The 16,629-nt window shown below is 39.2% G+C and overlaps 1 long non-coding RNA gene across 1 annotated transcript in view; it reads right to left on the minus strand.

Moving 5' to 3' along the window:
* Positions 1–849: 849 nt before the first annotated feature.
* The window catches only part of LOC111749739 (uncharacterized), a 30,908-nt gene continuing 15,128 nt past the window's right edge, over positions 850–16,629 (minus strand). The window contains exons 2-4 of the long non-coding RNA XR_002784943.2: positions 12,972–13,056; positions 5,795–11,737; positions 850–5,630 (exon numbers count right to left, since the gene is read on the minus strand). This is a non-coding gene — a long non-coding RNA (uncharacterized LOC111749739). The remainder of the gene's footprint in view (positions 5,631–5,794; positions 11,738–12,971; positions 13,057–16,629) is intronic.

Here is a 16,629-nt window from a genome sequence, read left to right on the forward strand (position 1 = left end):
TCTGTTGTGAAAATCTTGACAAGACATTTGGATATAATCTTGACAAGACATTGGGCTAAAATAAATATATCATGTGTTCCCAATTACGTAAATAAAATACCATAGTTTTCTTTCTTCCATGGAACAACAATTTAGACAAAATGCATTTTAACAATTCCAGATTATATCATTTATGCCTACGCCTTACAGTGTATACCTAGTATTTATACATACACCATTCTTTTTCAAAGAGCAAGGGGAAAATAAACTAGTAGCTAAAAGCAGAAAAGACAGCTGTTAAATTAATGAAAATTTTCCACGTTGACTAGCTGGTGCGAATCTTTTCCTTCAAGGGCATACTGAGGGGACATTAAAAGATTCCTAACCATGTAACAACAGACACTTAGGTTGCCAAATATTTATGTTTTTTCCCTCTGAAGCCCAGAAGTTTTATGCAAAATTTTAATTTTAGGCAAAATTTCAAAAATATTTTTCTTTTTTAAAAAATCACCAATCTGTTTCTCTAATCTATAAAAAAAAATTTTTTTATAATAAAAAATAATGACTCCTATGAACTTTCATTTCTATTATCAATAATTACTGAATCCCGCAACATGTATTTACTTGAAATTTTGTTGAAATTCATCATATCGGGTTGTAAATGCATATAACTTGTATTTACTCATCCTCTCTCACTAGGCCATAAGCAGGAACTATTTTATTCATGACTGTATCTCAGTGCTCAAAGTCAGGCACACACTTCAGAAAATATTACCCAAATCCTGAACAATTTGGAACAAAATGAAGAAAACGTCAGGAATCAACATGCTATTGCCTCTTGGGAAAACTGTAGCAGGATTGAAAAAAGTAGACAAAATTCTCAAAAAAAAAAAAAAAATCATTAACCCCAACGTGGTGGGACAATATTGCCTAGTATGGTGGGTGTCTTAGTTATCTAGTGCCACTATAACAGAAATACTACAAGTGGATGGCTTTAACAAACAGAAATTTACGCTCTCACGGTTTAGGAGGCTAGAAGTCCAAATTCAGGGTGCTAACTCTAGCTAGAGGAAGGCTATTTCTCTCTGTCGGCTCTGGGGGAACATCTCTGTTTTCTTTCAACATCTGTGGGCCCAATGTTCGTTGGAGATATCCATGTGTCTTGGCTTCATTCTTTCCCTGGGTTTAGTAGGTTCTCAGTGCAAGGATACCAGATCCAAAGGATGTGCTCCACTCCTCGCTCTTCTTTCTTGATGATAATGAACTCCCTCTCTCTGATTGCTTCTCTTTCCTTTTATCTCTTCTAAGATAAAAGGTGATGCAGGCACACCCCAGGAAAACTTCCCTTACATCGGATCAGGGTTGGGACCTAAGTAAGGATGTGGCATCCCACCCTAATCTTCTTTAACATAACCTAGTCTTGCCTCATTAACCACAGTCAGAGACGAGGATTTACAACGCGTAGGACAATTACATCAGATCATAAAATGGAGGACAACTACGCAATATTAGGAATCATGGCCTACTCACATTGTCATATATTTTGGAGGGACACAATCCAATCCACGGCAGTCAGTAAGCTATGAGACAAAGAAAGAACCCCCTAACAGGACCCATCTTCCCTACAGTCAGTGGACAAAGCTTTGGCATGGGCTATAAGAATCACAAAGATTCTTCTCTTTAAAAATTTCTACCAGTAGAAGACAGGCAGGGAAAGTGTGAGGAGTAAGGTTTTCATAAGAAAGGTCATAGAATCACACAAAACCTTGCCCAGATTGGGTGTGCAGGAGTAGGGGTCCGAGGAGTAAGTCAGTGATGTCTGAGACCAGAGAGGTCTGTACATCAGCTCAGTGTGAGAGCCCTTCTATGGGAAAATGGAGACCCCAATCCATGGAGGGGCCCTTTGTGCCAAGGTGGAACATAATTTCAGGTTAAAAGAACACAGATGTAGTATAGCTGCCCAGGCCTGAGCCATTTTCCCTGCCCAGGCTCTCAGGTAGCTGGGACAGAAGAAAAAATAAACATGCATCAACACCAAGCCTGAGCTCAGGTTCTGAGAGGAGAATGATCCCTGGTAAACACGGAGGGGGACACAGGAAGACCTACCCACACTATTTGGGAGTCTTTAGCAGACCCAAAGAGAAATGCCCATGGTCAAAAATGAGTGCATAAGGAGAAAAGTGGGACTAGTTCAACATTTTACCAAATAAAGGGAGGGGAGAAGAAGACAAAGAAAGGGAGGCGGAGGTGGGGGGGGGAGAGGAAAATGCAAAGATTGAGGGTTTCAGTGAGTGCTAGAGGGATACCTCTTCTGCTATATCTTCTAGTGACAACACAATTGGGCTGCTTCTTTTGCCACTGCAGAATTTTTTTCTAACCTCTAACTTCCCCGTTCTAATAACTTAATGGTCAGCCATTGCCCAGAGTTATAATAAGTCATTCAGGATTACCTCCGAATCATCCCATGATGTTGAGGTGATACAAGAAAAAATATGCTGACCAACACCAAGTCTTAAGGGAGGAGGGAGGAATAGAAAACAACATGAATCATTCTCAAAAGTCTGCAACAGACCTGCTACTTAGAATCCTTTAAGGTGAACTGTCAGCCTCAGTATCTTCTCATTCTATCACTGCCCTCATGATCCATCTTCCACTACTCCTTGCCTGGCCCAGCCTGCTGAGATCTTACTTTCTGTTTCATTATCCAGCAATTAGCTCTCATGATTCGATACAAATATTGCGCTATGTTGTAGGAACTTCAGAGGCAATTGCAAGAGCCCACCTGCTACCTCAGGAGTGAGAGTATTGAATTTCCCTCAGAAGTGTGAGAAAAGCTTGGTCTCACACACCCAGTGATGGTCTTTAGGGAGTCAAGTGTTTATTGGTCCAGTTTGCTTATGAAGCCATTAAAAATGTAGCATTGGGCATAAAGACTGCCATTTCTGGAATTAATCCAGACCACCTCCTTTTGTACAACTCACTTCTTATATTCCTTCATTCACTGAACCTTGTTCAGCTTTGCACCTTTAGATGCTTGTCCAAGGTTTCCTCTGTTTGAAAATACGTTTTGAACATGTTTTCCTCCCTGATATTGGCACTCTTTTGGTAGTTTGTCTCCACTCCAGGCTTTTGCAACCCCCATGCTAGTCCCAAGTAGCCCATTCCTTTGGGCCAACCCAGTCTGGCAAACCTTTCAACATTCTACTATCAGAGAAGAATTAGACAAAGACAGTAGTATATCACACATTCCGAATTAGAAAATGTCAAGTTAATGAGGTTTCATGTTCATTAATCACCTAACCATACACCTAAGGCCACTCTGAGGACATACTCCAAATATGTAGGTCTCATACTTATCATATAGGATGAGAATTAACTCCCTGCACTAATCACTAAAGCATGTTCACCCTTTGCCAGTTAGGCTGATTTTTGGATGTTGGACTGGGACATACACTGTTGATACCATTATTATTATTTTAAAATACGCGAACATGTATCACTTTTAACAAAACTCTAGAACAGGGGTTAGCAAATTACAGCCTGCAGGCTAAATCTGACCCTCCACCAGTTTTTTAAATAAAGTTTTATTGGAACATAGCCATGCCTATTCTTTTACATACTGTCTGTGGCTGTTTTCCAGCTACATCAGCAAAGTTGAATAGTTGCAACCTTCTGGACTACAAAGTCTAAAATATTTACTATCTGGCCCTTTACAGAAAAAGTTTGTTAACTTCTGCTATAGATGGAAATCCAGTTTTACAATCATATGAACTAGGGAATAACCATTCACATTACAAATGATCTTTTTTCCTCTCTCGAGATGGTTCAGCGTTGAGTCCTTTAAATTATGAATTTTCTTAGGGTATTACAAACATAATTTGATTCATAAAAATTCAACTTTTGTTTACATTTTTAATTAGAGGCAACACCATTAATATGAAAAAAATTAATTCTCATGCTTACTTCATTTTACAGAATTCTCCAGTGTACAGAATTCTCGGATGTTTTAAAGTCCTGTGTATTTCCCATGGGGAGGGGATATATATACATTTTTATATATCTTATATAAATTTATTTATTTACAAAAGGAGAATGACTGCATGCTAAAGGTCAAAATAAGTTCATAAAATTTTAATCCAATTACTTTCCATAATATATCTACATCATAGAAGGATATTATTATCCTTCATTACTTGGATGAATAAACAAAACTCACAAAACTAAAGAGCTTATGCAAGAAAGCCCCTCCTCTTATCCCTCCACCATGCTCCAAACACCTTTTCCTTCTGACTTCTCGGGGACCTGGCTCTGAACCTTAATTTCAACTTCTCTCTCTCTGCTAGTTCCTTTCCATTGACATTCGGACATTAAAAATCCCAAGTTTCCTTAAAAAAGCAACACAAAACAAAAACACCCTCAACTCCTCAATTTAACCAATGAACTCATGAAAGAGTGTCAACACTCCCTTTCTCTAAATCGTCCCGTTTACTCCCTCCTGTTGTTAGTTGCCTCAAGTTGATTCCAACTCATGGTGACCTCATGCGTGCAGAGTAGAACTGCTCCATGGGGGCTTCAGAAGCAAATTGCCAGGCCTGTCTTCTGAGGCACCTCTGGGTGTGTTCAAACAGCCAACCATTTGGCTAGTAGTCAAATGCTTAATTGTCTGCACCACTCATAAAACCTGTTGCCTTGAGTAGATTCCAACTCATAGCGACCCTATAGGACAGAGAAGAACTGCCCCATAGGGTTTCCAAAGGCTATAATCTTTACGGAAGCAGACTGCCACATCTTTCCCCTACAGAGCGGCTGGTGGGTTCAAACCACTGAGCTTTTGGTTAGTGGCCAAGTGCTTTAACCACCGGACCACCCCCAACCAAAACCAAACCTGTTGCGGTTGATTCGATTCCAACTCATACTGTGCCATGCAGGGACTCCTAATCTCTCCTACTCTACTGTAATCCACCTTGTAATTGCGCCACTCTTCTGAAACTGATCTAGCAAGGTAAAACAAAAAAAGCAAAAGAAACAAAAATCCTCCTTTTCATTAAACTTAATGGCTATTTTGAAGTCTTTGTTCTCCTTGACATCTCAAGGGATTGGACACTGTCGACCCTCCCTCATTGACGCATACTCTTCCCTGGCACAACACTCTGCTGGTTTCCCTCCTGCTTACCTGGCAATTGCTTCACAGTCTCCTTTAGAGTAGCTCTCCCTCTATCTGTCCCCTAAATGTTGATGATTTTCAGGGCTCTTTCCCATGTTCTCTTCTCTTCTTCCTTTACATGCATTCTCTGAGTTGTTTCATCCACTCTCATGGCTTCAGTTGCCACCAATTAACTAATAATTCTCAAATCTCTATCAGGGACCACTCTCCTGAACATGAGATTCATCAACTTGGATGTCTCACAGGCACCCCAAATTCACCCAAAACCACAACCATCCTCACCCCCAATTGCCTCTCCCCGTGTATTCTCTCACCATATGCCCAGATGACCAATCAATAAATCTGGAAGTCACCCTTTATTCCCTTTTCCCATATTTAAACTATCACCAAGTTCAGTCTGTTCTGTGTCCTAAATCTCTCTTCAGTCTGTGCACTTTCCTCTATCGCTACTACTGTTTCCATGCTCCAGGCCACCATCCTCTTCTTTCTGGATGAATGAATAGGAAAGAGGAGCGAAGTTTTAAACTTTCCATGTTTCCTTCCTTATGCCTACCTTGGCTGTTAACAAAATGAAAAGGATCTAACCTATTTCATTATAACAATGAGGTTTTTTAAGTAGTTTAAATTTTTCTCATCTGTTCTAGCACTTACTTGTCATAGAAACCAGCCATCTTAGGACCGCTGAAGTCTGTAACATCCAAGAAACGCTTATTACTTGGGCAAGTTTTACAAACCTATCAAGGAAAAAAGATGACATCTCAACTGTATTAACGCAAATTGCTAATGGCTCATTAATGATGCTTAAACGCAATGATCAGTAAGTGAACAAAAGTGTGAGAAATTTTTATCTCAGAAGTCATTACTGTTTTAAGTAATGTGTTTGTTTATAGTGACTAATCGTATACTGATTATTATACAAAGTCTATTTCTGTGTGCAAAAAAAGCTGTTTTACAATTACGAGCTACCTAGCAAATGAGTCTGAGTAGTTCAGTGGTAATAAAAGCACCCAGTGATTAGACTTTTTATAAGGCTGATTGCTTGACTACGGTAAGAAACATAATTGTTCAGACATACAGACACAGAGAAGCAAAGTTTTAGCTCGTTATTACTGTTTCAGAAAACAGCAGGTTGAATTTTTCTACTTATACCTCAATAAAACCAGAATAAGCTACTTTCTTTATTTAATTGGAGTAAGGATAACAGCAGCAGGGTGTATGATTGGATGGTTTTAATAACTCCATTGCACTACATTGTCAGGAGGAATTCACTGAATTCTATTACTTTTGAGTGGGTGAAAACCACACAAGGGAAACTGTGGTTTTTCCACATTTCTCTCTTTTGGAGATTGAGTAGCTCACTCTACATCGTTGCTGGTTCTATAATCCTCAGCTTTGGCAATCATTAAATCTCAAAGTTCAGGTCAGCTCTGATGCTGCAAGTCCTCATTAATTAAAATAGGAACGTTTCATGTTTGGGTGGCTTCTTACTCTTTATATTATTGTGTGTATCTTTTTTTTTTTTTTATCCTTTTATAAGACACATCTGAAAAATGGAGGGCTGCTTAGACAATGAAAATGAATTTCAAATGCTGTGAAGTCACAGAAAAAGACAGATCAACATGTTAACATGGGTAGAGCTTCAAAATACACTGTTAAGAAAGCAAATCATAAATTAGTATTATGGTATCTTCCTATCTGTGTTTGAGTATCTTTAGAGAATACGAATCCACTGGTTTATACTATTTGCTTACACCTGCTGGAAGGATACTGGGGAGAGAAACTAGGAATTGGGAATAGAAAGAAAATCCATCTTTCATTACACATCCCTGACACCTAGTCTTTCTGTTTCTTCCTACTTCTCTGGTTGGCCTTCTCTGTTTCCTTTTTTCATTCCTCTTTACTGTGCTCAAATTTCAAATGTTGATATACCCTCTAACTGCTGGTGACTCTCAAGTATACACCTCTGTTCCTGGAATCTTCCCGGAAATCTTAAATCACATAGCCAACTGGCCACTTACTACCACCACATGGTTGACTAATGGAATCTAAAACTTAATTTGATCAAAACAGTTGCTTTTACTTCAGAGTCTTCCTCAGCTGAATAAATGAAACCATCATTCCCACAGTTTCTGAAGCCAAACTCCAGTAAATATCCTTAATTCTTCTTTTCCCTCACTATGGATAGTCGATTCATCAAGGAGTCCCTCCAACTCTAAGACACAACTCATGCCAATGGTCTATTTTTCTCCATCTCTTTGGCTATAGCCCCAATCCAAGCAACCATCACATCTCACATGAACTTCTTATAGGACTTCCTGCTCATACTTTTGCTTCCCTGTGATCCATTTTCCCCATAGTACTCAGGATGATCAAATTTCCCTCTCCCCCTTTCTCTGCTTAAAACACTTCAGTGGATTTCCATTGCTCACAGAATAAAATCCAAACTTCCTACACTGGCCAGAAAGTACTACAGATCTGGCCTCTGTCTATCGTAGCGACCTCATCTCTTACTGCTTTACCCTTTCCCACTATGGTCCATCCATACTGGCTTTCTTTCAGTTTCCCAAAAGGTCTAAGTATGTTCCCAGCCCTCCATCTTTCCACTAGCTGTTTTTCCCTCCCTAAAATCTTCTTTCCCTTGGTCTTCAAATGGCTGGCTTTTCCGTGTAGTTCAAATCTGAAGCAGAGATTGATACTCGGAAATGGAATGCTGTCATTACAAAAGCTTAAAACACGTGATTTTGGCTTAGAAGTGTGATAGCAGGAATAAGGGGTACAAGATCACTGCAGGCTAAAACTCGGGCAACTCTTGTTGTGCCACAGCAAAACTTGCGGTAGAACTGTTCTCTGTTAAGGCAAAGCTTCTGTCTACCATGCTTACAGCTCTAGGGGAGCAGCTGGAAAGAATCAGAATGTCACTGTGCACTAGCAGCTCCTTGCCACTTTTCTAACAAATCATTTTAAGAAAGAGATGAGATCAGCTGGAACAGGCCAGTTTGCAAGAGGTAAAATGATAAATATCCAGACATCTGGGGCTTCAAAAGTTGAAAAAGCTTAACTGCTTCTGCACCCACGAACAAGAAATAAGATGGTTTTTGCTCAGAGCCTTTTTCAAAGACTGCATTAAGCAGAACAAGAGACTAAAGCAGCACTTCTCAGTTAGAGGCCATTTTGCCTACAGAGGACATTTGGCAGCACGTAGAGACACTTTTAATGAGCGCTGGTGGCACAATGGTTAAGTGCTCAGTTGCTAACTGCAAGGTTGGTGGCTCGAACATACCCAGCGGCTCTGGAAGAGAAAGGTCTGGCAATCTGCTTCTGTAAAGATTACAGCCGAGAAAACCTGATGGGGCAGTTCTACCCTGTTACATGAGGTCGCTATGAGTCAAAAATCGACTCGACAGCACCTAACAACAACAGAGGCACCTTTGGTTGTCACAGGTGGGAGAGAGGTTGCTGCTGGCATCTAGTGGGTAGAGGTCAGGGATGCTGCTAAACACCTTACAATGTAAGGGACACAACAAAGAATTATCCAATAATGCTGAGTTTGAGAAACCCTACGTAAAGATCTGTGGCAAAGATCAGATAAAGTTTGCCCTCCTACCCAGTAACACAGGTGAAAGAATTAGCTCCCAAAAAGAGCTTTGAGGTGATCACTGGCAATACATCCAACTGAAACAAAGGGACCAAAAGCCAACCAAGCTTTCTGAATTTTTTTGATTGAACCTCAAAGCATTCCCCGGGGGGGATCACTTCAGACTGGCCACAAGATCGCTTCTTCCACAATACCAAAAGGTAGCTTCAGATTGCGAAGTGGGGCTTCAGGAAAAGTAAAAGGACTGTTTGCAACTCATCTCATATTTAATTGATGGATAGATGTCATTGGTGTGGCACTGATAGAACAGGTATAAAAGGTAAATGTTTCTTTCAAATATTTCTTTCAAAGATGTTAAAAGATTTAAATATCTTCTTCCAAAGATATTTAAAAATAAAAAATATATGTTAGCGTATTATACCATTTAAAAAATTTAAATATCTTCTTCCAAAAAACAAACCTGTTGCTGTAGAGTTGATTCCAACTCATAGCCACCTACAGGACAGAGTAGAATTGCCCCACAGGGTTTCCAAGGAGCAGCTGGTGGATTTGAACTGCTGACCTTTTTTCGTTAGCAGCTGAGCTCTTAACCACTGGAGCTCTTAATCGATGGAGCCACCAGGGCTCCATTATCCTGGACAGTGTATGCTTATTAAAGAAAACGTTTGGAAAACTAAAAGGAAATGAGTATGCTGTTAGGAAGTGGAAATGAATTTTCATTCTAAATAAGAGATGTAAATGAGCTTTTGTTGCCATTGAGTCGGTTCCAACTCACAGCGACCTTATAAGACAGAGAAGAACTGCCCCATTGGATTTCTAAGGGGTGGCTGGTGGATTCAAACTGCCGACCTTTCGGTTAGCAGCCAAGCTCTTAACCACTCTGACACCAGGGCCCCTTCTTCCAAAGATATTTAAAAATCAAAAAGTGTGTGTTAGTATATTATACTTTGAGAACTTTTGGGATGCATCTATAAATCACTCACATACACAGGGTCTTCTTATTCTGTTTTATAATTTCTTTTTGGCTAGGTTAATACTACCATTATGCAATGATTTCTAAGTCTCCTCCCCCCTCCCCCAAAAAATTACACTTACTAGTTTAATGCTTTTCACTTCATATTTCTTACTAGGGCTAAAACTTTAGGTAATAGAAAAAACATATTCATTTCTAATTCATCATGTCAAAAGCTTTTTGGAAATTGCATTTACCTTTTCATGATCTTCATTCTCATCAAATTGCCCATTTGTATCTGTAATAGACTTGGTGATGGCCCCTCTCAATATTAAGGTACAAATGTGAGAAGGATTTAGCCTAAGGCCATAGTTCAAATCATAAATGGCCCTTTTGGTTTCTTTGCATGAATTCCACGCAAACGCTCTAACACAGTACACATCCTGAGAAATGCAAAAGTCATGGAAAGAAGTGGTTAATGTTTAGGCTTTAGAAAAAATAAAATAAAAAGCAAAAAAGACATAAAGCAGACTAATGTAGCTTAGTAGAAAAAGCCTCAACCAAGGAATTGGAAGACAGAGATTTTTGCCCTAAGAGTTTGTTAACTAATGGGGCCATACTAAAATTATGTAACTATGCAGGTAAAACCCAGGGGCGCCATTCACAGGATTTAAACATAACCAACCAACCAGCCAACTAGTTGTCATGGAGTCCTTCTGACTCATGGCACCCCCATGCATGTCATAGTAGAACTGTGCTCCATAGGGCTTACAATAGCTTGTTTTTCAGACTTAGATCACCAGGCCTTTCTTCCAAGATGCTGAGTGCTTAACCATCTGTACCATCCAGGGAGTCTGGTCTAAGCATAGATTATGGAAATGGTGCCCCCTACTGTTAGTGCCATTTATAACCTGGTGGCCCTGGAGTCCACAAAACTTTGACTAATCAATTGCCTTGATCTCAGTTTCCTCATCTGCAAAATGAGAGAATTGGATCAGATATCTTTTAGGCTTCTCCAGCTATAGAATTATAATAATATTCACCACGCATTTAAGGAGCCTGGTGGTGCAGTGGTTGAGTGCTCAGCTGCTAACCAAAAGGTCGGTGGTTCAATCCACCAGCTGCTCCGTGGGAGGAAGATGTGGCAGTCTGCTTCCCTAAAGATTTACAGCCTTGGAAGCCCTATGGGGCAGTTCTACTCTCTCCTACAGGGTCGCTACAAGGTGGAATTGATTCAACAGCAACGGGTTTTGGTTTGGGTTCTCCATGCATTTACATTGTTTATACTCATTTGCTCTACTTATCAGAAAATGGCATATACCATTTGGTGACAAAATTATTAATAATGCTAATGCAACATCTTATCAATCTATTTCACTGAAGTAAAGTTCTTTCTTTAGGCACATTTTGTGAAGATATTGTGTAGTAGTGAATCAGCTGTAGTATCATTTTATTGATTACAGTAGGGTTTTTAACTTAACTAAGTCTTCCTAAATTTTATTCTTGTATTATTCTTGTATAAAAGATGCACAATTTTTGCTGATACAAAAATTAGCCAAGGAGATATACAATGGCACAGACATTCGATAAATTGAAAAACTCACTGAGGTCGAATTGATTCCAACTCTTGGTGGCCCAGTGGGACAGAGTAGAACCGCCCCATAGGGTTTGAAAAAAAACCCACTGCCAGCAAGTCGATTACAACTCATAGTAATTTATAGGGTTTACAAGGCTGTAAATCTTTACAGAAGCAGACTGCCACATTTTTCTCCCGTGGAGCACCTGGTGGGTTCGAACTGCAGACCTTTTGGTTAGCAGCCGAACACCTTCATCACTGTGCCACCAGGGTTCCTATACAACAAAACAGGGAGAAGTAATTACAATATGTAAAAAAATAACAAACATGGTTGATAAAAGCAAGAATCATGGGGAATAGTATACCACTATTTGTCATTTATTTTACTTTTAAAATTTATCAAACCTACCAGGTTTAGACTGTCCAAAGAAATAGCTTTGTTAGCATCCTTTATTGCTTCTTTCATCTGTCCTAAATCAATGTAGAGAATGCCAAGAGTAAGTATATTTTCCCATAATCTCTCTTTACATTTTATTTCCTGGGATGAACTGGATAATAAAGACATACAGCATTCTGATTAATATTCACGTATATAGTACATCCAGAGATGGGTGCACTTCACTGAAAAGGTTCCACATGACAAGCTGAAATTCCCACAGATTGATAAAGTAAGAAATGATTTTTAAAAACGGAAATGAGCCACCAGAGTTATCTGAAAGCAGCTGACAGTACTGAGGAACGTACCACCTCTGACCAGACCAGGAGAGTTGGCTTTGGATGTCGTATATATTGGCAGTGAAGATCAGCAGAGAAGTAGGAGAAGAGAAGAAAGTAGGAGACTAATCTGGATAGCCACTACCCATCTGTCAGTTTGTCACACTGTGGTAGATGGCATGTTTACTGTAATACTGGAAGCTATGTCAACAATATGTCAAATACCAGTGGGGTCACCCATAGTAGACAGGTTTCTCAGGAGCTTTCAGACTAAGACAGACTAGGAAGAAGGGCCTGGTGATCTGCTTCTGAAAATTAGCCGAGGGAGACTTTGTGGATCACAACGGAATATTGTCCTATATAGTGCTAGAAGATAAACTCCTACGTTGGAAGGCACTTAAAATATACAGTGTCCACAACAATGGATTTGAGGAAGCCAGTGATGGTGAAAATGACACAGGACCTGGCAACATTTTGTAGTGCTGTACATGGGGTCACCACGAGTCAGAGCCAACTGGACAGCAGCTAACCACCATAATTTTTTAACCCACAGAAGTGGATGTCTCCCCAAATTTGGCTTTAGAAAATCTAGGAGGCAAAGGACAGAAACAAAGTGATCGTTCATCTTCTGGAATGAAGCTCTAGGTTTAAGTGCATCTCTCCTGGCATACATAGCATGGGTTTTCCAAAGTAGTGAAAAAAAATCCCTGAATTCTGGGTTTAAGTGTCCCAGATATATGAAGGTGCTTCCCAAATGTATTCTGAAGACCCTAGTGATTTAATCGAGCTGAGTGCTTGTGAGTGATGAATGTATTAAAAATCTCAGTATAGAAACATGTGCCATTTCAAGAAAAAAAAGGCTCTTTGTTAACTACTGTTTATGTAGAGTAAGAGAAAGGTCTCCAGTAGAATCTTACTTTCACGGAGGAAATAGATTCGTTAGCCTGAAAACTAATATCAGCCTAGTTCACAGAGAAATGATGCATCTTACCACGTACTGCATGGGAATATGCCATTCTTGAAAATATTGATGTGTGAAAGAAAGTCTCGTATTTACAGCCAACATTACAGCAATTCTGCAAGGAGCAGATAATATCATTAATATACTATAAATAGATTTTATTATTATTAAAACTTTATAAATATATTTCAGAATATTTAGAAAAAAGAGGGGGAAGCCTATAATTCCACTATTCTTAAGTAATTTATAAACATTTTTATGCTCCCTTTCCATCTTCTCCACATAATTCTATTCAGCTATCACAGTAGCCTGCATTCTACTTCATACATTCATTTCTCACCTAACAACCTATTTAAGGCATTTCTACGTCTTCCACACGTTGCTATGTGATGTTCATGATTATCACTTCTACTAGCTGCACAATCTTCTACCAAGTAGCTCCACACTAATTTGTCTAGTATTATTTTATTGTTGGGTATTTGTTTCTTGCAGTATTTTGCTGTTATAGATAGTACTTCAATGAACATCTTCCTCAAAAAGGTTTTTTTTTTGTTTACTTTTGTAAGATAAATTTCTACAAATTTACTTATTAGTTAATATGCTGTGAATCTTTTTATGGATCTTGATTCATATTGCCATATTGCTTTTCAAGAGGGTTGCATCAATTTGTCTTCTCACTAGTGATATATGAAAGTAATATTTTTATCATATATTCTCAAGCATACTCTAACCAATTTCAGTGGGAAAATAACATTTTGTCTACATTGGTATTCTTTGATTACTAGCAACCACAAACATTTTTACTGTGTTTCTTTAACAGTTTTACTTCTTCTTTGGTGAAAATTTATTTATGTGTTTACCGATTATATTGAGGTTCTACTTTTTTCCTTGTAAGTAAGTGTACTTTTCTTATGACATCTTTAGCTCTGGTTTATACTCAAATGCTTTTCTCTGAGTTTTTGTTGTTTTGGGGGGGATATAATTTTTAAGAGGGACTTAACGATCAACTAGTATTGCTATATATAAAATCCTTCACAACAAATCTAATAATGTTTTTATTCCATAGTGGCATTAGCAAAATTAGTTATTTTAAATCATCATCCTTATTTATCATGACAGGACTCTACAAGATTACCCACGAAATATTTGCTATTCCTTTAGGGCTAACTTATGTCACCATTCCATATTTGTTTCCTATAATTGCACTCCATTTTTTTAAAAGTATGAAAACTCAAGAGGCTAGAAAAGGAGGTATAACATTTGCTATACATTAATATAAATCAATTCACATTCCTCAAGATTATAATTTTTCCAATACATTTAATGGACATACACAGAATTACAATTAATACTAAATACACTTTTAAAACACAAATGCGTCACACAGAAAAATTTACGAAAATTCGAAATAAGGATTTAAGTTCATTCACAAATGAATATTATTTTTAAGGTCTGCTCATTTGCACAAGTGTGACCAACACCCATGGGAAACAGCACAACTGCATAGTGAAATGGGAAGATCACAGGTCCCGGGGTCTGAAAATCTGAGTTCAAACCCCGGCTGTGCCAACTAGTAGTAGTGCAGTGAGCTTAACTACACTAAGTCACATCTGTTTTCTCATCTATTAAATAATAATAATTGTAACTTTCCCTATACTTGGCACAATGAGCTTTGTGTACTTTATCCCATATTCTTATAGCATCCCTAAAGGTGTGCATTATAGCTCTCACTTTACAGGGAGGTCTCCTCTGATCTCCATACTTAAGCAATAACCCTGCAGTGTGATGGATCACTTTATATGGCCTTTCTTGCCACGGTCTTGTAACTCCCACCCAAATTAATTGGGTAGGACCATGCACATAAGGTCTATAGAACCCTAGGAAAGAGATTGGTCAGTTTTGCCATCCCACTAGTTTTAAAATGAACCATCGTAAAGGCAGGAAGGGAGAATCTCACCATCACAAAGGATGAAGAGCCAGGAGCAGAGCATGTCCTTTGAACTTGGGAGCCCTGGGCCGAGACCCTCCTAAACCCAGGAGACAGAAAGAGAGCTGTACCACTGAAGATGGCAAGACAGCAAGATGCAGCCACAGAGAAACAGCAGCAGCAGAGGCAGCAGAACCAGGAAACTGGCAGGAGACAGGTAGGAGTCAGGGCAGTGAGCTTCCTAGCCCATGGAGCAAGGAAGCTGAGTGCCCTGGGGCTAAGGCTTATTGGCAGAGCGGGGTACCTCCGGGAACTTAACAGCAGAGCTAAAAGAGCTTTGTAATACTTACTTGCCCAAGCAGAGCAGAGGCCAAGGGCCAGTGAGAGGTGTGCCTGCAGGCATGACTGAGGAGATGCTGTCCTGATGCAAGAATCGTATCCTGAGTGTTCCTGAACCTGAATTGTAACCTGTTTCTTCACAAGTAAATCTCATAACTGAGTATGGTCTGTGAGTTCTGTGTGGCCACTGTAATGAATTATCAAACTCAGCAGAGAAGTAGAGAGTGCCCTGGGAGGGATGGTTGGTGTCAGAATTGGTAAAGATGGTAGAAAGAGGAGACATGTCTGACCTCTGTCTAGGAATCAGCCTTGGGCTGTTGATCTTGATTGTCCTTCCTCCTTGCGAAGTTAGAGGAAGTCAGATGCCACCCCCATGTCATTTTTACAAACCCCTTGCCCACTCTATTCTTCCTTTCCTCCTTACCCTCCTTATTTGTTCTCCATAGCACGTCTCACCATCTGATGTATTATTTATTGATGTGTTTGTCTGTTTACTGTCTGTACTCCCCCACTAGACAGGAAGCCCCTTGAGAGTAGGGACTTTGCTATTTTTCACTGCTGTATCTCCAGCACCAGGAAAAGTGCCTGACGCAGAGTCAGCACTCAATAGCTGTTTGTTGAACAAATAAATGAACCATGACACCATTCTCAACCCGGGCTTCTAATATCATTCCCTCTGCTGTTTAGAAGTCTTAAAATAATCATTCTATGGACAAACATATCCTAAGTGATATGATAAATCTATTTTTTTTTGTTTGTTATTTAATCTGTAAATGAGAGAATATTTTTCACTAGGACTTCAACAATACGCTTGAATTCCTTCTACACATTTTTAAAGTGCTATCTCTTTTAAGCTAGAGTGTCAAATCTATTCTCTCATTTATTTTTAATTGAGGTTGAACATTAAAAATCAAGACATTGGGTTGTGCACTTGGTACAATCTGTGGGCATTATGCTGAATCTCTGCTGGAGACTCAAGCTGGACATTGAAGTCTAGGTCAGCATGAACCCATAAGGCTAAAGAGCCTTCAAATCTAGTTTATGCACTATCCTGGAAAATTTATAAAAATAAGCAACCAATTTTTATATTATAAATCCATGTGGGGAAAAGGGACGAAAAAATCATTTTCTTTTGTGGTAGAGTAGACACGATGGCTTTGGAGACAGAGAAGGACAGACCTTTTTCCTAGCTCCAACATTTATTAACTGTGTGACTTTTAATAAAGTAGTCCTCCTAAGCCTCAGTTTCCACACTGGTAAAATGGTAGTAATATTTACCCTGCAAGGTTGTACGGGCTGAAAGAGCTCAGCAAGTAAAGTACCAGCATAGTGACTTACAGAATGAGGAAGCTCAACAAATTAGCTCCTTCCCTCCATTCCTTTCATGGTTAGGTAGTATGATTTCAGAAGTGTGATGGTTAA

This window comes from Loxodonta africana, chromosome 8 (genome assembly GCF_030014295.1).
Source record: "Loxodonta africana isolate mLoxAfr1 chromosome 8, mLoxAfr1.hap2, whole genome shotgun sequence".
NCBI lineage: Eukaryota > Metazoa > Chordata > Mammalia > Proboscidea > Elephantidae > Loxodonta > Loxodonta africana.